General features: G+C 39.0%; 1 long non-coding RNA gene across 1 annotated transcript; it reads left to right on the forward strand.

The window, feature by feature from the left end:
• Positions 1–1,752: 1,752 nt before the first annotated feature.
• Positions 1,753–18,773, forward strand: LOC122740575. Its single transcript, XR_006354756.1, has 3 exons — positions 1,753–1,846; positions 5,881–5,952; positions 18,581–18,773. It is a non-coding gene; the product is annotated as an uncharacterized LOC122740575 (long non-coding RNA).
• Positions 18,774–24,614: the final 5,841 nt, after the last annotated feature.

Genomic DNA, 24,614 nt, shown 5'->3' on the forward strand with positions numbered 1-24,614 from the left:
TCTGTAAAGTAGGCTGTGTACACATTAATATCATTCCTATTTTAAAGGCAACTGAAGCTCTGAGAAATTAAGTGACTTATTTATAGCTTCATGCCGTAAGGATTCCTTTCATGTATAGATTGTACCAGGTGATAGTTGAGATCCCTTCTAATGCTTGTAAATTTCTTGGGTAGGATTTGAACTCAGATCTTTTCACTCCAAATTTCACTCTGTATTATACTATACTGATTCACAAAGGGATGGAAGGAGTAGGGGAAGGGGGGTGTCTCAACAAGGGCAAGAAGATTGAAAAGGAAAAAATATATTTCAGAATGCGGAACAATCCCAGTTTGACTATAGTATGTGAAGGGTAATAAGTAATATGAGAGGATGCTGGAAATAAATTGGAGCTAAATTATAGAAAGCCTTGGATGTCAGGATAAGGGGTTTATATGCATTAATAGACAATGGGAAGCTACTGAAAGTATTTGCACAGAGTGATGTGGTCATACAGATATGTTAGAAAGATATCTTTTAAAAAAATTTTAGTGAGGCAATTGGGGTTAAGTGACTTGCCCAGGGTCACACAGCTAGTAATTGTTAAGTGTCTGAGGCTGGATTTGAACTCAGGTACTCCTGACTCCAGGGCTGGTGCTCTATCCACTGCACCACCTAGCTGCCCCAGGAAGATGTCTTAAACAGCTATGTGAAGGATGAATAGGACAGAAGAAGATACTGGCAGAGAGAAGACTGTTTTTGGTAAGATAGAGGTATTTATGATGAAGTACTTAGTTATGGAAGAATTGAAATCTGTCATGGTAGGGAGATTGGGTTTTTTTTTTCACCATGAAATTACTGATTCTTAGCATATGGAAACATCTTCATTAGTAGAAAGAATACCACTTTTGGAATTAGACTACTTGAATTTAAATCCTGGCTTGATTCCTTTACTACCTATGTGACCATGGGCAAGTCACTTACCGTTGCTAGGACTCAGTTTCCTCATCTACAAAGTAATGTTGTTAGACTAGATGATCTCTAAAGTAAATTCCAGCCCTTAATTCTATGATGTATTGAGGTCCTAAGCCAGGGTGATTGCAGTGGAAGTAGAAAGAAAGGAACAGAAGCAAGTGATATAGTGCTAGATTCAATAAGATATGGCCTTGGACTGGTTGTGGGACATGAGAGAGGGAGGAATGAACCAAAGATGACTGAGGTTTTGAGCCTCGGTGATATGTGAACAGAACAATGGATGTAAGAGGAAGGAGGAGGTCTTGAGTAGGGAGAGACATAATAAGTTCAGTTTTAGGAATATTGAGTTTAAGGAATGGGCTAAACTATTCAGCTCCATATTCCAAATGAGGCACAGGAACCTTTTTGAAAACCCACCCTCTCCCTTCATCTATTTCAGGTTAAAATATATTGATGTGGGGGCAGCTAGGTGGCACAGTGGATAAGCACTGGCCCTGGATTCAGGAGGACCTGAGTTCAAATCCAGCCTCAGACACTTGACGCTTACTAGCTGTGTGACCCCGGGCAAGTCACTTAACCCTCATTGTCCTGCAAAAAAAAAAAATACAGTGATATGCTTAATTTATTTTTCCTTTCTATGTATACCTAATTCTTAGCACAATATCTGGCACATAGAAGGTGTTTCATAAATGCTTGTTGACTTGATTTGTTGATATAAATGAGATCTGAGCATCATAAATGTTAATGAAACTCTACTGTTGGTTGGATAATGACAAGGTTATTTTATATAATCTACCCATAGATAATACAGTGGAAGCATGATGGAATGTGGGACTGAGAGTCCAGAAGACCCCACAATCAAACCCAGGCTCTGACCCTACCTGTGTGAACATGCGTAAGTCATTTGACTACTCAAAGATTTAGACAGCATACTTAGACTTAACAACTAAGTAATGGGGATGTTGCAATCTTCCTTGGTGGAAGGATTCTTCATACTGTGAAATTACAGGTTCCTGACACATTTTCACATTGATATTAGTTGGAGGATCAATTTAACATACTATGAGTATGAATGTATTCAGAAACATCCAGGTGATTTATATCGTGTATTTAGGAGTGACAGCTTCTTTTGAAATGTATTTTTGGGGCAGCTAGGTGGCGCAGTGGATAAAGCACCAGCCCTGAATTCAGGAGGACCTGAGTTCAAATCCAGCCTCAGACACTTGACACTTACTAGCTGTGTGACCTTGCCTGGGGCAAGGCACTTAACCCTCATTCCCCGCCCTCCCCCAAAAAAGAAACATCACTTATTTTAAACATGTAGGGACCAACTCAGTGGAAATTGTCATTCATATTCCAATTCATTTCCAGATGAGTTGTAGGTATGGAAAAATAATGTTGTTCTGGGCATGATGGCAGATAGAAAAGATTTTAAGGGTGTAAGGGCCTAATAAATACCCAATATCTGGGCAAAAGCCAAGATGTAGAATTACTCTTTATTTCTGAGTGGAAAGAAAAATTTATGAGTAATATTATGCAACGAGCTGAATCCATTCAGAAATTTTTAAAAAATGCCCAAGACAGACCACAAATTGCCCTGTCACATCGCCAAGTAGTGTTATTGACCTTCTAAAGGCAGAGGGGGCAGGGGAGGGGGTGAGTTCTATTTTGTTCAGACATGCCTAAGTCTTTTACTGTCACCCTGATGAAATTCAGAGAGGCAGAAGCTGCTTCTCAGTTGTACTTTATGCTTAATTAAGTGTTTTGATTGTACTGATATCTTTAAATACCATAGAATTATTTTTTTAAAAACTGCATACACACATCATACACATATGCATGACTCTTGAAACCAAAACAACTCTACTTGCTAGCCTTCTCAGGGATACATGCGTTGACATATGCAATCTGATCAGAATGAAAAATCAGAGAAGAGAGAAGTAACAATTTAGATTCTTCTTTTCTCTCCACCCCCCTCTTCCTACTCTATTTTGATATAGAAGCATTCTGAGAATGTTTTACAAACATTTTGCTAATAATATTCACATCTTTCCTGTGAAGTCGAGAGAAACCTTTCCCACTCTATGAATCAGAAAGTTGAGACTTACTGTTTGAAATTCATTGCAAAGTAGTATTATTTAAAATATATCATTTGCCTTATGGTTCTATACATTTCATCATTTAAATGGCTCTTCATGGTGTAACTTCATCCAGGTATGCAAAATTATATCAACACAGAGACACATATATTCTGCTTGCTGCTTTATGGGAGAAATTTGATGCATTTTGGACACACTTGATCTTTAGAGATTTGGGAAAAATGAATCCTGAATCCTCAAAATTGAAATGTGGTATGCAGACTTGTGCCAAGTTGGATTGAAAACATGTCAATAGACTTAGAGTTTTATTTCCCTAAACTCTAAGTGGGACATGTTTAAAAACAGAAAAATGACCACATAGATGTGGCCTAGAAAGAGTAATCTTAATGTAGTAGGAGTCTGGGAAAACTGCCCTCTAGTGGAGCTTTTAGGAGTTTGGCCCTAGGAACTTGTTTTTTTTATTAGAGGCGAGAGAATGTCCTACATTGGACAATATGTGATTCTAGGTGAAGTAGAGAAACATTTAAGATTAGTATTTTAGGACAATGGTTCTGGAGCAGGAACGGATCCTAAAAGTCATCTAATCCAATCACCCTCATTTTGCAAATGAGAACATTGAGGAAATGACCAACCAAGGTCATGTAGAATTATGATTTGAACCCAAGTCCTCTTTCTCCATTATTCTGTTCATAGACAGCATCAGCCTGCTCTGATAGGGATGTAAATTACAAAGGAAATGGTCACGATTACTTGTGACCCGTGCAAGATATGTTTACCTTGTCTTATCTTCTTCCAGGTTGTCCATTCTTGGAAATAGGCCTTATGTTTTCAAGGAGGTAGTCACAGCAACTCACATTTACATAGTGTTTTATAGTTACAAAATTCTTTGATTGCACAGCACCCCATGTTACCCTTCCTTCCACTTTTTGGATGTGAGAAAATTGAAGTTCAGAAAGTGGCTTGCCCCAAATTACACAGATTCAAACCCAAATCTTTTGAGTTAAAGTTCAGGACTCTTCATTTCAAAGCATCAAGTTTGTTATTAAAGCTAAAAGTGATGTCAAAAATAAATAATAAATTAACAAAACAGGAAGATATAGGCATCATTGTCAAGAACACAAAGTTTAAAAGGACATAGCTTGGTGAAATTGAAAAATCATCGTGTGACCTTGAATAAATCACTTAACCTTTATGGGCCTCAGTCTCACTGCCTGTAAAATGAGAGGATTCTACTAAATGTCCTTGAAAGTCTCCCCAGCTCTAAATTCTATGGACACTTATCTGTGCAAGAGATTGCTATTGCCATTACTTTCATTTTAATCTTGGGGGAAATGATAACTTCCAATTGCAATGTTGATGGTTTAGCCCTAAAGTTTAAATCAGGTGTTTGTTTTGTTTTCTGCTTAATTTTGTTATCTTGTGGATAGCTTTTCTGACCAGAACATGGGGGAAAATTTTCAGAGACAATATTCTACCCTGACAATGTCAGAAACTTGTATGGGCTTGACTAAAAAACTAACTAAAAAAATCTGATCTCAAGTATAAATTAGGGCTAGGAAGAGAAAGCCCCCAAAGGCAGGTGTGACTGTAGGTGTAACTTAGGTAGCTTCCTCTCCCTTCTCTGCCCACCTTCCTACCAACCCTAATCATCATTCTTCCAACACAAATCTACTCCTTTGGATCTTGAAAGCTTATAAGGGAATCAGGATTCTTCTCTTGGAATGAAAATATGGCTGCTGAATGTCACATCTTACATCTTTAGCAGCCTAATACCTTAACTATCAGCATGGGGTTGGTTGACTACCAGCTGAGAACAAGACTCTTTGGAACACAATCTAGTTACCTGGAGAAGATCAAAGAGGCAAAAAGTCAAGAGGCAGCATGGTATTGTGGATGGATCAGTGGATTTGTCATTGATAGGAAGGAAGTCGGAATCGAAGTCCATTTTATCTTTCTGAGCATCCGTTTCCTCATCTATAAAATGGAGATAATAATGGTTCACTGACTTCCTTTCAGGGTTGTTATGAGGAAAATGGCTATACTTGCTATTGTTAGTTTGAGTTTTGCTTGTTTTTGAGACTGGGTCTCTTTAGCTGGAAGAGCATCAACCCCTCTCTGGATTGAACCCACTGATCATTTCCAGAGGAACTTCGACTTCCTCCTTTTCCCACCTGGACCATTCTCTGCCACACTCCCCCATCCCAGGAAAGTATTTCTTAAATAGTAAAGAGCTATACAAGGATGAGCTACTATGATTAAGAGAAGGGAGAAGGGCACTAACAGATAAGATACTAAACACAAATTGTGCTTTTTTCACAATCTTGCCCAGCATTCTGACAAGGGGCGCCAACTAACAATTTATTTTTCATGGATATTCATTAAATGTGTAAGGGAGTATGCCTGGTACCAGGAGAAGTAAACTGACAGGTGGGCTATGGTGCCAACCTTCAAGGATCTTACAATCTAATCTTGGGGTTAAAGACAAGTCCATACATAACTATAGTCAAAGTCAGAGAATGAGAAATGCCATAAGTCAAGATGTAATTGCTTTAGTTGATTTAAAAGAAATTAATTCCTCCTCACTGAGAAAACAATACAGTAAAATTTTGTCTGAGGCCTAGACTATTTATACTACAAGAGTGAAAGGAAACCAGTCTCTCTTAGAGATGAGCCCTCTTGGCTAGACAGAGGAGTCTGAGGAATAAAGCCTTTTCATGGGTGGGCCTGGGTGGCATGTGGGAGTGGGCACAGATGTGTCCTGTCTTTTGTGGTCACCGTCTTTGTTCTGAAAACAGCTGCTGACAACTTGCCCCTTCTCCTTCCTTCTTAGGCATCAGCCCCTAGAAAAACGTGTGGCGTCAGCTGCTCCTACTGATGGGGGTCCATTTCTATTTCCCAGCAGGTGGGTGTGTCGATTCCTTCTCTCTTATCTCTATCCAGAGTTTCTTTTGTTAGGGTCTTTCCAGTTTGCCAAGCCAAGTATGCCTGTCATGTTGGAACCTAGCACTGGGATTCTCACTGTGTTGTTCTCTTTGGACTATTGTCTCCCTTGAATATGTTCCCATCCTTCTTTATCTGTCTTGTGCCTGCCAGGGCCATTCTTATTGTGGTCCACATTCCAACTCTAATCCTAGCCCTCCATACATTGTTTGTAGGATCTTAGATTTAAAGCTAGAAAAGAACTTCAGAGACCATTTCAGACCAGGGGTGTTAAATGCACTGCATGTTCCAGAGGACAGGACAGACAAGATTAAAATAAATAAATACAATAAACAAACAAAACAAAACAAAATAAGTAAAAATTCAACACAACACAGAGAATGTTAATATGTGGTTTTCTAAGTCAATATTTATAAGCCTGCAGGGTTCCTTATTATGGTTTTAGAACCTCCCTTTTTATTTGTTTGACATTACTGTTCAAAGCAACCCCCTCATTTTACAGAAAAGGAAACTGAGGCCCAGTGAGGTAAAGTAACTTGCCTAAGATCATATAGGTAGCATGTGACAGAATCAAAATTTGAACTCAAGCCCACTAATTCTAAAGCCATTAGTAGAAAGAGCACTGATTCTGGAATCAGACTATTAGAATTTCAATCCTGATTCTAAACTTTAACCACCTGTACAACTATGGGCAAGTCACTTAACATTGTTAGAATTCGGGGGCAGCTAGGTGGCACAGTGGATAAAGCACTGGCCCTGCATTCAGGAGCACCTGAGTTCAAATCTGGCCTCAGACACTTGATACTTACTAGCTGTGTGACCTTGGGCTAGTCATCGCCCTGCCAACAAAACAAAACAAACAAAAAGACCATTGTTATAATTCAGTTTTCACTGAATCACAATAGTTGATAATCAGCAAATATGTCATGAGAGCCCAGTGTGGTGAATCTAGCAACACTTTTCTTGCATGGTAGGACCTCTATCCTACTCTTCACCTCAAGCTCTTGCTCATGCTATTTCAATTCCTTGGAATGTTCTTGCTGCTTCTCTCCTATAGTACAAATTATACTTCTTCTTTCAAGTCTTAGCTCAATTTTCCCCCTTTCATGTGGTTTTCTGAGACTGTACTTACCAATGATACTCTTATAAGACTCATTGTGTATATCACTCATTTTGCACTTAGTTTATAGTGTCAACCACCCAAACAAACAAACAACATTCATTACGCACCTGCTATATGCCGGGTACTGTTTTAGGTGCTGGAAAAATGAATCAGTTCCTGTCTTTAGAGAGGTTATATTCTATTGGAGGAGATTATATTTATCCTTTTGAATATATAGAAAATACGTATGTTGTAGAAGATAATTTTAGGAGGGAGGCATTAGGGTAGTAGTAGGCATTAGTGAGTAGGAGTAGGAAAGGCTCTCATGTAGGAGATAGCAATTGAGTTGAACTTTGAAGGGAGCTTGGGAATCTTATAGGTGTAGAAGAGGATGAAGTGCATTATAGGCATGGTGGATAGCTTATATGAAGGGATGGAGAAGGGAGATGGAATGTAGCATGTAAGGAGTAGCAGGACAACCAGTTAGGCTGCCTTGAAAACCATGTTAAGGGAATTAATGAATAAGTTTGGAAATGTAGATTGTAGCCAGGACTTTCAATGTCTAATAGAGGAATTTGTATGTGATGCTAGAGAGTCATTGGCACTGACTGAACAGGAGAGTGACCTGGCTAGATCTTGGTTTTCAGAATGTTAGTTTAGCTGCTATGAGAAAGGTATATTGGAGAGGAGAAAGGGTTAAGGCTGGCAAATCATTAAGGAGGTCATTGAACTGGTGCACGTGAGGAAGATGAGGATCTGAACTGGAGAGGTGGCCATGTGAGGTAAGAGAAGGGGATGAATATGTTGTAGAGATTGAATAGAGATGACTTGTTGGTTATTGTTCAGTTGTGTCCAACTCTTTTTGACCCCATTTGGGGTTTTATTGGCATAGATGCTGGAGTGGTTTGCCATTTCCTTTTTAGCTTGTTTTCCAGATAAGGAAACTGAGGCAAACAGGGTTAGGTGATTTGCCCAGGGTCATATAGCTGGTAAGTGTCTGTGACCAGATTTGAACTCAGGAAGATAAGTCTTCCTAAGTCTAGGCTTGGCACTCCCTCCACTGAGCCACCTAGTTGCCCCACAGAGGTCTTGACAACTTATTGAACATATGTGGTAAAGGAAAGTGGGTAGTTAGGAATGACAACAAGATTGTACATCTGGCCAACTGGAAGGATAGTAGGACCCTCAACAGAATTAGGGAAATTTAAAATTGTTAGTTATCTATGTGAATATGTTTTGCCTCTTCAACTATATTATGTCTTACTCAAGGACAAATGCTCATGAGTTTATAGGTCTTCTTATATTATCCACAATAATGAACACTGAATCTTGGACCAAGTAGACACTCAATAAATGATGAACTGATTACTTTCTTCCCCTTTAGGGAGGCTACCAAGTCTCCATTGCCAAATCCTGTTTTTATAATGTTGGCTTTTCTGTGAAAATTGGGGACAGTGGTAGCAAAGATAACTAAAGCTCATAGCTGAATATCACTTAAACAAAAATTAATTTGAATTCTTTCCCTAAATGAACTTTTTACTAGTCTTGATAAGAAATGGCAAAATATTTACTTATATTTATTTCTTCTGGCCTTTGTCATTTGTGAGTTTAATCTGGTCCAGGGCAGAGAGAATCAAGGACTCAAAAAACAATTTGCATCTGGAGCTTCTATTAAATGAGTCTGTTCTTAAAATATTATTTGAGAAAAAGTATTTGACACTTAATGGTTTTTTTATATTATAAATTCTAGAGCCTTTAAGGAATTGCAGGCTCATTGTGAATTAGTATGATATGGCAGCCAAGAAATCATTTTTCTTTTTAATTTTTTTAAATTTTAAATTTAATTTAATTAATTTTTTTTAGTTAAGAAATCTAATGAGAAGTACAGTAGCTAGACTAGAGAGGAGACAGTTTCATTGTACATTGCACCAATAAGATCACACTCGGAACTCTGTGGTCAGTTCTGGACACCACATTTCAGGAAGGGCATTGATAAGCTAGGGCAGAGGGCAAACTGAATGGTGAAAGGCTTCCTGTTTATACCATACTAGTATCAGTTGAAAGAATTAGAAATGCTTACCCTGGAAAGGAAAAGACTTCCAGGAGGGTTAAATGAGAGTTCTCTACAAATGTTTGAAGGGTTGCCATATGAAATCATTGGATCAATTAATAAACATTTATTAAGTGGGTAAGGAAGGTTATTTCTACCTTTGGAGATAAGTGTTTTCTATGTACCAGACACTGTGCTGAGCACACAAAGGTACACAAAGACAAAAATGAAACTTCCTGCCCTCAAGGAGTTTACATTCTATGGGTGGAGACAACATAGACAAAAATAAGTACATATAAAATAAAGGGAAGATTGTATGTATGTTGGGGGGGCAGGTTGGAGAACTCTAGCAGCTAAGGGGATCAGGAGGATAAATTTGATTTGTGCTTGGCCCCAGAGGGAAGAATGAAGAACTGAAGAGAGGAGTTGAAAAAAGGCACATTTTAGCTTGATGTGAGGGAAAGAAGTCCCCAAACAATCAGAGCTATTAAGAAGACTTGACTGCCTCTGGAGGTGACATGTGAGAGACGTGGTGAGAGCCTGAACTCTGTTGAATATATTGCAGAGAGGATCCATTGTCAGGTCCAGGGTGTACTTGCTGGCCTCAGAGGCCCCTTCCAACACAGAATCTACGACGCTCTGAGGGCTGGGACTTTGCCTTAATTCTCTTTATATCTTCCTCCCCCCCAGCACCTAATATAGTGCTTTACAAATGGGTATTTGATTAATGTTTGTTGAATTGAATTGCTAGAGAAGAATAGGATTGTAGGGGGAAGGATATGTGGTCTGCTGGTTGCCAGGGCACCCTGGTAACTGGATCTCCTTGAACTCTTGTCCTTGGTTATCCTTCTATTAAGTTGTGCACATCATTTTCTTTCTCTAAATGTACTCATTGGGGAGGAGAGAACATGGGATTTGTTGGTCTTATCTATTTTAAGTCCCATGGATCATTTTTTTTTATTAGTGGGAAATGCCTTATCTCTAAAGCTACTCTGTAGGGGGATGGGCCTAAGCATGGGTCAGTGTTCTTAGTCTTAGAAGGGGGACCCTAGAGAGGACAAAGAACAAAATCAATCACCTAGGAGACCAGAAGCAGGAACCTATTGGGAAGAGCAGCAGATATAACATTTACATAGGGAGGTAATTCATAAGAAGGAAAAAAAGGAAGGAAACAAGCATTTATGAAGCACCAGTTTTAATGTGCCCAGCACTGTTCTCGGCACTTTATAAATATTATCTTATTTTGTCCTCATAACAACTTTGGGAGGGAGGGGCTATTATTGTTCACAATTTACAATTAAGTGACTTGCCCAGAGTCACACAGGTTGGATTTGAATTCAGTGTGAGGCTGGATTTGAATTCAGTCCCAGCACTCTAATCTGTTGTGCTACCTACCTATAAGACTGAGAGTGAAAATCATGCAGGAAACAAAGCAATGTGGTGAATTTAAAATCAGGGCAGGGCAATTACGCTTTGTAGAAGTAAAGAGAACCTCCTGTGAAGATGTAGCCCAGATGTCAGACCTAGGAAACTAGTTTAGGGGCAACTGGGTGGCACAGTTAATAGATTATTGGATTTGGAGTCAGGAAGATCTGAGTTCAAATCCTGTCTCAAGCATTTACTAGCTGTGTGATCTTGCTGAGCCTCAGTTTCCTCAAATGTAAAACAGAGATATATATCCCCAACCTCACAAGGTTGTTGTGAGGATTAAAGGAGATGAAGTGCCCTCTTAACCTTAAAGATCCACATAAATGTAAGCTTTTTCAAAACAAGGGGAACTTTCATTTATTCAGTGGGCAAAAGGGATTATGTGAAACAAGGACAGGGGAAAGTGGATTTGGACAAGAGTAACTATCTTGTGTACCGGACAGAACCCTGAGACCTCCTGAACAGGGTTTTTAGGCATGAAAGGGCCCCCATTGGAACCAGTCAGCAGCCATTATCACACTAGCTGAATATAACTTCATAGTTCATGGAGGATGGAGAGACAGAGACTGGAGGGACCTTTTCTTTTCTTTTCTTTCTTTCTTTCTTTCTTTCTTTCTTTCTTTCTTTCTTTCTTTCTTTCTTTCTTTCTTTCTTTCTTTCTTTCTTTCTTTCTTTCTTTCTTTCTTTCTTTCTTTCTTTCTTTCTTTCTTTCTTTCTTTTTTAGTGAGGCAATTGGGGTTAGGTGACTTGCCCAGGGTCACACAGCTAGTAAGTGGTAAGTGTCTGAGGCTAGATTTGAACTCAGGTCCTCCTGAATCCAACGCCGGTGCTCTATCCACTGCACCACCTAGCTGCCCTGGAGGGACCTTTTCAAAGTGGAACCCTGTGGTTGTGGGGGTTGGGCGTTCTTTTATTCTGCTCAGATCCTTAATTTCTTTCTTGTTATTTTTTATGTTAGATATGTCTGAGAGAAGGAATTTGGAGCTTCCAGCAACCATTGTTTTACTTTCTGGATGCACCTATAGTCAGGGGTGTGCTGGAGTCAGCTTGAAAGAGTTGATTGTTAAACTTTAACCGTGAGCATTTATATCTTGGGATTTGTTTAGTTGATTGTCTAGACTTAAGAAAGTAATTGAGAAAATGTTAATAATGCAGATTAGGGGCGGCTAGGTGGCACAGTGGATAGAGCACCGGCCCTGGAGTCAGGAGGACCTGAGTTCAAATACAGCCTCAGACACAACACTTACTAACTGTGTGACCGTGGGCAAGTCACTTAACCCCAATTGCCTCCCCCCCCCCCAAAATAATGCAGATTAAATTTAAAAGTATATCATGCAGGGGCGGCTAGGGGGCGCAGTGGATAAAGCACCAGCCCTGGAGTCAGGAGTACCTGAGTTCAAATCCGGCCTCAGACACTTAACACTAGCTGTGTGACCCTGGGCAAGTCACTTAACCCCAATTGCCTCACTAAAAAAAAAAAAAAAGTATATCATGCATAGAGTTGGGGTTTTTTTTTGAGATCTGGTCGTTAAACATTAACCAGCACCCCTGTCTATAATCCAGAGAGCATTCTTTAAAGAATTTAGATACTATGCCATTATGTTATATATTATTTATTTATAGCATTAACATTATTGAATTATCTTTAGTTCCTTTAAATACAATATAGTTTTCCTATTTTCCCCTCTTAACTGTCACTTTTATTTTTGCTGTTGCCTTGTTTAAGATCATTATGACTATTTCTACTTTTTGTTGTTCTGGTGAAGCATAATAAATTATATACCAACTCCTCATTTTAACTCCGTATGAATTGTTATGTTTTAAGTATGTTCTTATAAACAGCACATTGTTGGGTGGATTGAATATTCCTAAGTATCCTGTATCTGTGGGTATTTCCCTTATACTATGAATACTTCCCTGGGGAGTCTTAAGTGCTTACCTTCACTGGTGGTCTTAGACATAGAGAACAGTGAAAAGACTTGACTGTGATTAATCAGTGTTGTTTCATATAGCAAAAGCTTTGTCTTTAAAAGCACCTCTCTTCTCCATTAGATTATATCTGTCTCAGAATTTAGATAAGTCAGAGTTCTCTGATAGTCAGAGGTCAGGAGACCTGGGCATGTAGTCCTAAACCTTTATGAGTGTACATGGAAGAGCAGGATGGATTGAAAAGGTCTTCATGATTGTAATTTTCTCTATTTTATGTAATGAGGATATAGCAGGATTGCAAGACCACAATCTCTTCATGTACTAGCTTTCTTTTAATGTCCTCTGGGGCCAGATTCAAGGAATTTTCATTGGATCACGTTGCCACCTTTTCTTAAATCCAGGTGTTGGTAACAAATCAGTTAAACTTCATAGTGTAGTGAAAACATAGATTAAATATTAATTGAAAATTAAATAATTCAAACCTAAAGAATGAGTGAGTCAAAGAACAAATCACAGAAACAATCAATAATTTCATTAAAGAAAATAACAACAATGGGATAACATACCAAAATTTATGGGATGAAGCCAAAGCAGTAATTAGGGTAAAATGTATATCTCTAAATGCTTACATGAATTAAATAGAGAAAGAGCAGATCAATGAATTGGACATGCAACTAAAAAAACTAGTAAAGGAACAAATTAAAGGTCCCCAGTTAAACACTAACTTGAAAATCCTGAAAATCAAAGGAGAGAGTAATCATATTGAAAGTAAGAAAACCATTGGGAGGGAGGGGCTATTATGGTTCATAATTTACAATTAAGTGACTTGCCCAGAGTCACACAGGTTGGATTTGAATTCAGTGTGAAGCTGGATTTGAATTCAGTCCCAGCACTCTAATCTGTTGTGCTACCTACCTATAAGACTGAGAGTGAAAATCATGCAGGAAACAAGCAATGTGGTGAATTTAGAATCAGGGCAGGGCAATATGACTATTTACACTTTGTAGAAGTAAAGAGATAATACATAATAATAATAATAAATAAAATTATTATTAATATAATAATAAATAAAAGTAGGAGCTGGTTTTATGAAAAAAAATTTAAAAATCAATAAATCATAAATTGTTCCCAATCAGAATAGGGGGGTGAAGCAAGGATGCTTATTATCACCATTATTATTCAATATTATATTAGAAATGTTAGCTATAGTAAAAAGAAAAAGAAATTGAAGGAGTGAGAATAGGCAATTAGGAAACACAACTATTACTCTTTGCAAATGATATGATGGTATACTTAGAGATCCTAGAGAATCAACTGAAAACTAGTTGAAATAATTAATAACTTTAGCAAAGTTTCAGTATATAAAATAAACCCACATGAATCACCAGCAGTTTTATATATTGTCAACAAAGTCCAGCAGCAAGAGATAGAAAGAGAAATCCCATTTAAATAATGGTAGACAACATAAAATACTTGTAAGTCTACCTTCCAAGACAAACCCAGGAACTATATGAACACAGTTAAAAACCACTGTTAATGCAAATAAAGTCAGATCTGAACAATTGGAAAAAATGTTAATTGCTCATGGGTAGGAAGAGCCAATAGAATTAAGATGATAATTCTACCTAAATTAATTTACTTATTCAGTGCCACAACAAACTACCAAAAATAATTTTATAGAACTAGAAAAAGTTTTTTAAATTCATCTGAAAGTACAAAAGGTTGAAAATATCAAGGGAATTAATGAAAAAAAAATGTGAATGAAGGTGGCTTTGCATTACTAGATCCCAAACTGTATTACAAAATGGTATTCATCAAAACAATCTGATACTGGTTGAGAATAGAGTGGTGGATCAGCAGAATCAATTACATACACAAGACACAGTAGGTAATGACCATAGTAATCTACTGTTTGATAAACCCAAAGACTCCAGCTCCTGGCATAAGAACTCACTATTTGATAAAAAGCTGCTGGGAAAACTGGAAAGCATTTGGGTAAAAACTAGGTATAGACCAACATCTCACGCTGTATACCAAGATAAGGTCAACATGGGTACATGATTTAGACATAAAAGGTGACATTGTAAGCAAATTAGGGGAGTATAGAATAAATTACCTGTCAGATCTATGGATAAGGGGAAAATTTATGACCAAACAAGAGATAGAGAACATTGCAGAATATAAAATGGATAGTTTTGATTACATTAAATTAAAAAAAAGTTTTGCACAAACAAAACCAATGCCGCCAAGATTAGAAAGTTTAAAAATGGGAAAAAATTTGCAGTAAATTTCTCTCATAAAAGTCTTATTTCTCAAAAATATAGAGAACTGAATCAAATTTATAAGAATACAAGTTATTTCCCAATTGGTATGAACAGGCAGTTTTCTGATAAAGAAATCAAAGCTCTCTATAGTCACATGAAAAAATGCTCTAAATCACTATCATTTAGATAAATGCAAATTAAAACAACTCTGAGATACCACCTCACACCTTTCAGATTGGCTAATGTGACAGAAAAAGAAAATGACAAATGTCGGAGGGGATGTGGGAAAACTAGGACATTAATGCACTGTTGATAGAATTGTAAACTGATCCAATAGTTCTGGAGAACAATTTGGAATTATGTCTAAAGGGCTATAAAATTTTGCATACTTTTTGACCCAGCAATACTACTACTAGGTCAGTATTCCAAGATATATGTGTATATATATATATATATATATATATATACATATATATATATATATATATAAATCACATCATAGTTTAACAGTAGCAAAGAAATTTAATTTGATTAGGAAAAGCATGATTATCTTCAGCATAGGACACAGGTTGCATAAAATTCAGCAAACATAGGTAACCAAAATTGAAGCAGATATCACCACCTCTCATAGTCAAAGTTCTCTACTACTCCCACACCATAGGGTGAAGTCTAGGACTATAAAACCCACATGTCTGATCACTCTTCTGTTGCTTCAAAGCATAGGAATAGAAATTAGGATGTTTGGTCCCTTTATAAAATCTTATCTCTAAGAGAAGTCAGATGGGGAAAATAATTCAGTCTTTCACGACAGATTGCAACATAGGACTTGGGGTCAAGTCAACAAGTCTTTAGGAAATGCTTACTATGTGTCAGGCACGGTGCAGAGTGCTGGGGCTACAAATACAAACAAAAAAGAAAGGTAGCTCTTCCCTTAAGAAACTTACATTCTGATAGGCAAAACAACTGTAAAAAGCAGAGGTGGGAGGGGAATAGTGGTCAAATCCAGAGAGGCAAGAGCAGGTCCAGGAGATGGCTCTCTTGAGGTTTCCCTCAAAATGGAGGTTCTGGGAGGAATTCACTAATGGGAGAAGGTAACTAGAGGATGTTCCAGGGTGAGGAGGACTGGGAAACTTCCATGTTTTTCAGATTCTCATGGAAAACAGCTCTTGGTTGAATATGACATCAAGATTGACCCTTTCTGTCTCTTCTCCTATGGTAATTTCTGCTTAACCTAGAAAAGCCCTTTCAATAACAATACAGAGTAGAAGAATTCTGCCATTGGAAGTAAGGTAACTCAGCTCAACCAAGAAAATCCTCCATTTCATCCAAAGGGAAGTTCTTTAAAGCCTCTAATGTAGTGAACTGGGGATTGGGCCATGATGAAAAGTGCCTGCTCCTCACCATACAGGCTTCATCTCAGAGTCTTTTCTTTCAGCAGTTTTAATTGGGGTTGGCCTTTCCTATCTTCTCTCTTAAAGCTGAAAGCAATAAGTGTGAGAAGAGATTGCTGAACTGCCCTCCCCCCATTCCCCCAAATGAAGAGACTCGCAGTTTCCTCTCTACCAATGAGGAGAGAACCCCATACCAATGGGTTTTGGGACTCAGGTTGTTGTTGTTGTTGTTGTTTGTCCTTCATTCTTGAAGAGGACCATGACATTGGGGTGATGTCATGACTTGCACTGAATTGGATTTAAGCAAAGGAGTTCTGTGCAAGGTCATCAGCCTCACTCTCTCCTCCAGAGCCATCTGAGTCCAGTGGAAAGATATATATCATATATCAGGATGACTGGAAATGACCCTGGATATTTTTTTTTTTTAGTGAGGCAATTGGGGTTAAGTTATTTGCCCAGGGTCACACAGCTAGTAAGTGTTAAGTGTCTGAGGCCCGATTTGAACTCAGGTACTCCTGATTCCAGGGCCGGTGCTCTATCCACTGCGCCATCTAGCTGCCCAACCCTGGATATTTTTAAGGCAACTGGAGTTAAGTGACTTGTCCAGGATCACACAGCTAGTAAGTGTCTGAAGTGAGATTTGAACTTAGGTCCTCCCAACTTCAGGGCTAGTACTCTATCCACTGTACCACCTAGCTGCCCCAGGACTCCGGTTACATAAAAAAGACAACTTTATAGAGGATTTTTCTTGTTAAAATGGAAAACCCAATAAAGTTCCACATCTTTTGTTTATTTTAAAATTACATTTTATTTTTCTCCAATTAATGAAAATCCTCCTTGTTTTCCTCTCCTGCCCAACTGAGAAAAAAATAAGTACAGTTTAGTAACTTTAGAGACATATTCCAAATCTCCAGGGAGAGGGACTGATAAAGAGAGGGCAGATTGGGGAAGGCAGAGGTCAGAAGCAAAACACTGGTGAGAAGGAATAGGGTGAAAGGAGGAAAAAAGTACAAACAAAGGGGAAAACAGGATGGAAGGAAATAGACAGTAATCATAATTATGAATGTGAATGGGATGAACTCTCCCATAAAATGGAAGGGAATAGCAGAGTAGATTAAAAACCAGAATCCTACAATATGTTGTTTACAAGAAACACATTTAAAGCAGAGAGTTATGCACAGAGTAAAGGTAAAAGGTTGGAGCAGAATATATTATGCCTCAGCTGAAAGTCAAAAAAGCAGGGATAGCAGTCCTTATCACAGACAACGCAAAAGCAAAAATAGACCTAATTAAAAGAGATAAAGAAGGAAATTACATCTTGCTGACCACTTAACATCATTAACTTTTACAAAGGGATATTTACTTCAGAGTCATAACAATAACAAAGATACAAACATTTTCTCCCTTCCCCTCAAAACACATACTTCAGGGGGTATAATCTCCCTTTTAATACTACATCTGTTTGTGGGGGAATAAGCTTAAAACTTAGCTCAGTTCCTACCTATCATCAGTCTTTCCAAGTTCATATCTAAATGCGCATGATTTTGGTCTGGGATCTCAAAGGTCATCAGTGCTATGTTGGCCACAAAACCTGGCTTGAATTATGATTCCTGGTCTCTTTTTACTCATTCTCCCACCCATGGTCAGAAATTTCAATCCCTTCACCTAGAACAGAAAAAGAATGAGAAGGCCAAATCTGAGCCTGGCTTCTTAGGGCCATGTGTCCTCAGAGGGGAGACGACTCCAAGGTCCTTCTGGGAGAGAGAAAGTATGATCTCTTACTAGATAGCATAGGAGTCACCGAATCAAGCAGAGAGCGAATCAGAATCTGACTATGCCCTTGTACAGTATTTTGGCTATATAGCCACTTTGAAAAACCAACCAAACAATCCCCCCCCCCCACTCCCACTTCTCCTAAACTCATGGTTAGTCAACCAAAACCAGTTACTGAATGTCTAAGTATGCTCTACAATCCCTTTAAAGCACTTTCCTTAAAATCATCATGATTGTCCCAGAAGCAAGCTCTCTAGAGTCCTTTATGTGGAGACTTTATATCAATGGAGCAAGCTGAGGGGGTCTGGGCATGTGCCAGACCTCTAATGCAGAATGCTGACATATAAAGCAGCCTTTTATTGAATTTGTTGTACTATTCTTATTGACATACATGCAGGCATGACAATTTTGTTAGACTCTTTAGGATTTTGTTTATAATGGGATTTAGGATGGTCTGGGTAGATATAATTAATGTTGCCCTTTCTGGATATTACTGGTTGTCCCCTTTTTTAGTGGGGAAAGGTTTTAAACTGCTAAAGTCAGATAACCTTGTTTTCCACTTTAGCCTAGAATTCAAACAAGGTCTTTTTCAATAGATGACTTGTTATGTGTGCCTTTGGGAAAACCACCTGATTTCTGTTTCTCTATTACAGAAACACAGAATGTCAGAGTTGAAAAGGATTTCAAAGGCCATGGTAGTTCAACCTATACCAAGCTGAGAAGCTCTTATTCAGATTCCCAACAACTGATTGTTCAGCCTCTGGGTGAAGACCTCTGGGGGAAATCACTACTTCCCAAGGCAATCCATTCTACTTTTAGATGGCTCATTGGGGAGTCTTCGCTTAAATTGAGCTTAAATTTGCTTTCCTGCCTGCAGTGTCTACCCACTTATCCTAGTTTTGCCTTCTGGGACCAAGCCACTCATTACTCATTTCTATTGTGTGTTAGGCATGAGCCCTCAAAGATCAGAATACGTCTTCTACAGGACAGCCATTTGAATACTTGAAGACATGCTCCCCTGAGTTGTTTCTTCTCTGGGGTAAATGTCCCCAAGGCATTGAGCTTTTCTACATCCCTTTGACCTTTGTCTATACACTGTTTGGCCTTTTGATGTCCTTACTAAAATATGGTACCTAGAACTCCAGATATGATCTGGACAGGGAGGAGGAGTGCAAAGATATCACCCTCTTCCTTTTTTTTAGACCTTGTGCCTCCTTTAATAAAACTTAAGATCCTCTAGGATTTGTGGGTACCCTCACCAGGCTGTTATCATGAAACAACTTAGGGGTTATGATGAGCACCAAATTAAACTAGATAATACCTAAATTGCAGGTTCAGTTCCAGACCACCACAATAAAATGAATATTGCAAGCTTTAGATATAGAGGCCCTGATGTTGACATCTTCCTCTGAGGGTGCCCCTTGGTCTTCCTTGTTACTGAAGAAACTTTCTATGGTCCTCACCTTTCTCTGTCGGCTCATCTTGCCTTTCTTTTACTAGACTTTTAGCTCCTTAAAGTGGGGCACTGTTTCCAGGCTGCAGTATCCCAAGCTTAAGCAGTCCCAGGTGGTATGATTTAAGGAGAATCAGGTTCTTCCCTCACCTGGCCTGTTTCCTGGTCCTAGATGACCCCTGACCAACTTGCCAATCAACCAGCTTTGTGTGTTGTGGTTGTTAGCTCTGATGAGCCTGTGCCCCTTCCCCACCTGGGCCACTGCCACTCGAGCCTACCTCCTGGTTCTCAGCAGGGGTGTAAAATCCAAGTTCTGCCTTAGCATCAGCATAGACCCCCCCTAGTCTCTCCCCTGCCCAGGGCTCAGTCCACTCACCAGACTGTGAGCTTAGTTCCAGACAACACTGGTGCGTCAGCTGATTCAGAGCCTCTGGGGGTCTGCTTCTCTGGTGAGGCCTTCCTGGGACTGGATCTGTGTCAGGGTGACTGTGGGGTTGGTTTCGACTCCTGTATCAGCACAGCAGCTCCCTCCTTCTGACCTTCCAAGCTGTTCTTGGTTAGAAGATGATTTCAGCACGTTCTTCTGTGAGTTTTGCTGCTCAGGGCATTTTCCTATGGCGTTATTTGGATGTTTTTTGGAGTGATCGTGTCATGAATTCGGGAGCTCACTGCCTTTCCTTTGCCATCTTGGCTCTGCCCCGGAAGTCCTCTGAATATTGCAATAAAGCAAGTCACATGTTTACTGCTGTGTACTAAATGTGCGATAGTATTATGTCTAAAAAAAACCCCCAATGTACTTACCTTCATTAAAAGTACTATATTGGGGGCGGCTAGGTGGCACAGTGGATAAAGCACCGGCCCTGGATTCAGGAGTACCTGAGTTCAAATCCGGCCTCAGACACTTGACACTTACTAGCTGTGTGACCCTGGGCAAGTCACTTAACCCCCATTGCCCTGCAAAACAAAACAAAACAAAAGTACTATATTGCTAAAAAATATTAACCATTGTTTGAGCCTTCAGCAAGTTGTAATCTTTTTTGCTGGGGGAGGGTCTTGCCAATGTTGATGGCTGCTGACTGATCAGGGAGGTGGTTGCTGGAGGTTAGGGTGGTGGTAGCAATTTCTTTTTTTTTTTTCTTTTGCAAGGCAATGGGGGTTAAGTGACTTGCCCAGGGTCACACAGCCAGTAAGTGTCAAGTGTCTGAGGCCGGATTTGAACTCCAGTACTCCTGAATCCAAGGCCGGCGCTTTATCCACTGCGCCACCTAGCTGCCCCAATTTATTTTTTTAAAGTAAACTTTTGGGGCAGCTAGGTGGCGCAGTGGATAAAGCACCGGCCCTGGATTCAGGAGTATCTGAGTTCAAATCTGCCCTCAGACACTTGACACATACTGGCTGTGTGACCCTGGGCAAGTCACTTAACCTCCATTGCCCTGCAAAAAAAAAAAGTAAACTTTGCATAAATTTATTCTGATTGGTCTTCCCCAACACTGCCCCCTCCCCCTCCCCCCCCCCACAAAGCTTTTGGATCTTAGCAAACATAACAGACCCAGAAAAATACTGCTTGGTGCAGTATTGCAGCTTGAGAAGGGACTATGTGAAATAGTGCATATTCCCACACTTTAGCACCTCTACTCCCATCAATATGATACCTTTCACCCATTACCTCTATCCTTAAACTTTGGAATTTATTGTGTGACATGGGAGACACTGGCAAAGGACTACTCAGCATGGTATGCCCCCATCCAACGAAGAAGACTGGTGGCAATTTCTTAAAAAGACAACATAGATTGACTTTTCCAAAGGCCACTGTGGGGTTATTAATTGGTCTAATTTCTTTCTTTCTTTTTTTTTTTTTTTTTAGTGAGGCAATTGGGGTTAAGTGATTTGCCCAGGGTCACACAGCTAGTAAGTGTTAAGTGTCTGAGGCCAGATTTGAACTCAGGAACTCCTAACTCCAGGGCTGGTGCTCTATCCACTGTGCCACCTAGCTGCCCCTAATTGGTCTAATTTCAATATTATATCTAAAGAAATAGGGAGGTCAGACGAGAGGAAAAGAGGAGGAGAGGGAGAGAGACGGGGACAGCTGTTTGTTTAGTGGAGTAGTCAGAGCACACACAACATTTATGGATTAATTTTGCCATATTACATGGGTGCAGTTTGTGACTCCCCAAAACAATGACAATAGTAACATCAAAGATCACTAGTCACAGATCACTATAACATATACTAATAATGAAAAAGTTTGATATATTGTGAGAATTAGCAATATGTGATACAGAGACACAATGTGAGCATATACTGTTGGAACAGGCAGCTAGGTGGTACAGTGGATAGAACACTGACCCTGAGGTTGAGAGGACCTGAGTTCAAATCTCACCTCAGACACTTACTAGATGTGTAACCCTGGGTAAGTCACTTATCCCCAATGGCCTTAAAAAGATCTGGGGCCATCTCCAGTTATCCAGATGTATATTTTGCCACTAGACCCAGATGGCTCTGGAGGAGAAAGTGAGGTTGGTGCCCTTGCACAGCCCTCCTTCACTTAAAATCCAATTCATTGCAAGTCACAACATCACCGGATATCACAGTTCTCTTCAAGAACAGAGAACAAACAATAAACAACAACAACAACAACAGTTCTTTAATTCTTATTTAAGATAATAGAATTGATTTAGATCTGAAAGCACCTTCAAAATGATACAGATCAGGGAACTCAGATCTGGAAAAAGTTAATGTCTTGCCCAATATTATTCAGCTAGTAATCAACAGAGTTGAGATTTGAACATCAAAGCCACATCTTGCCCCTGTAACATCTACAACAACCTCACTTATATTCCCTAAATGCAACAGACAAAATGTTTTTATTCTCACTTTGGATAGTTCAGTACTATCTTTTGGTAGTAGAAGGAACCAAGCAATGTTTCTTAAAGCAATTCTTAAAATAGACTAAAGAATATTAACACCCACAAATTTCACTTGCCTTTTGAACTTTGTAGGAGTTAATAACACAAACACTACTCTTTGACTATAGGCTGTGGTTTTATTGTAAGAAACTTTTCCATTTTTATCTTTCAAGTTCTGGGACAATTGGAGTAAATGTGTTTTTAAAAATCTTTAAAACACACCCATATGCACACATATATCTTTCTCTAGCCATACATGGTAAGCATCTATATCTCAGTAAGTGTGTAAGTTTGTGCTTCTAACTGCTTGTTTGTTGTCTGACAGAGTAGAGATTTTCATGTTATGAACTCACAAACTTACACAACATGTTATGAAAATAGCTCTGATTTGTGTTTCTTTCTTGTCTGATACAGGAATGATTACTGAAATAATAACTGCACAGAAAAAATAATCTAACATTTGTCAGACCCACCACTGATCTCAGCACAATATTTAGTCAGTTTAAACATTATGTGAGCCATGAAATTCACTTCCTCTGGAACTGATGAATGGGGCAGAGACAAAGTCAATAAAACAGTAGTTGGTTTGATTTTCACAATCCTCCTAGAAGATCATCTGGGCTATATTAAACACCTCTTCCTTAACCCCTACCATAAAATCCAAAGGGAAATGTTTATATGTTTGTACATATACATATATGTATATATAGATTATAAAAGTGAATCAATCATAATTGGTTAGTGAAACCTCAGGCATCCTCAAGTTTCTCTCCGTTAATGGAACTCCAAAGACAATGTATTACCATCTGGCCAAAAAAAAGTGAAATGAGGACCAAGATTCAGGGAAAATGTATAGCATACAGCATCTGTGTTGGGAAATGCTTTGAATGACTGAGAACGAATTTTACATGCAATCTAACATATCACATATCTTTAGATATTAACATTGTACAAAGCTAGACATAAAATCAAATGTTGAAAAGCCAAAATTATGTCATAAAGAGAAGAAGCAGACAGCATAAAGCCTTTCTGATGTGCTTTACTAAAATGCCTTTGAAAAAATTTAACTATTATGTGGCTTGTAGCCATAGGTATAGGATAAGTTGTAAATTAATTTGGAAGCAGGTGTTTCCATGGTTGTGGAAAAAAAATGCCAACTGAACATATCTAACAGGATTCATGGGACGGAATATGCCAATACTTGCAAGAGGCAAGAAATGCAAGTAAGATCCCAATAGTGGAACATATTTCCCGCCTTTTGAAACAAAAGCTGGAACCATAAATGCTACAGCTGGAAGAGTTTTGTAGGATTTTTGATCTTGGTGGGTGAACTCTGCATTAACATCCTTAACTTAGATGCACAGCTTGCAGTCAGGCCATATCCAAAAGATATTTTTTTTATTCCCAACCTCAAAGTTTCCATTATTTTTTTAAAGGATAAACAAGGAAAAGTTATTATATTTAATTGAATGTGATTATTATGTTTTGTAAAAATTTAAGCTGCCATTTATTAAGATGACAAAGAGCCAGCTCTCAAGCCAACATGGCAGTGTGTAGAGCCCCTCTGTTTACCCATTGGATTGGCTTCCTTGGCCATTGATGAGAGATGCCTGTCCAGTTATAAATAGCCAAAGGTTTTTTTTTTTAAAAAATTAAATTAAATAAACAAATTTTTAGAGGCAATTGTGGTTGAGTGACTTGCCTAGGGTCACACAGCTAGTAAGTGTCTGAGGTCAGATTTGAACTCAGGTTCTCCTGACTCTAGGATTGGTGCTCACTTTGCGACCTAACTTCTTCATGAAAGTTTTTGACAAGGAAGCACTGAAGGGACAGAAGGTTGGGGTCAGAATGACTTTGGAAACCTTTTCCAGAGCTCTAGGTCTATGATCCCATGTCCAATGCTATTCTCCCAAATTCCTGTTATCACTTAATGGTTAAGAAGGAGACAAGATGCAACATAAAGTTATTTTATTTTCTTGGTAGACTATTTTGGATCTGTTAAGGGAACTGGTAGGAGGAGGATTGAGGGGAAACCTCTCCAACTTCCAGCAGCTAAAGTCCTTTCTACCAAAATCTATTGGGCTGCCTGGTGTGGTAAAAAATGGAAGTTTTTAACTAACATTTAAGAGTTGGCTAACAATAACTGAAGGACCGCCAGTTTTTAAGGACCGCCCTTTCGGGGAGGAGACCATGACAAATAGCTGTATGCCTGCTGATGCTCGGGAGAGCATAACCAAGCACTCCACTTCCGGGGTGCGAGCTTAAAAACAAGGAGAGAACGGAAGTGGTCTCTCGCTCTTGACACACACACACTGGCTCAGGTTTGAC

Source organism: Dromiciops gliroides, chromosome 1 (genome assembly GCF_019393635.1).
Source record: "Dromiciops gliroides isolate mDroGli1 chromosome 1, mDroGli1.pri, whole genome shotgun sequence".
In the NCBI taxonomy this organism is placed as follows: domain Eukaryota; kingdom Metazoa; phylum Chordata; class Mammalia; order Microbiotheria; family Microbiotheriidae; genus Dromiciops; species Dromiciops gliroides.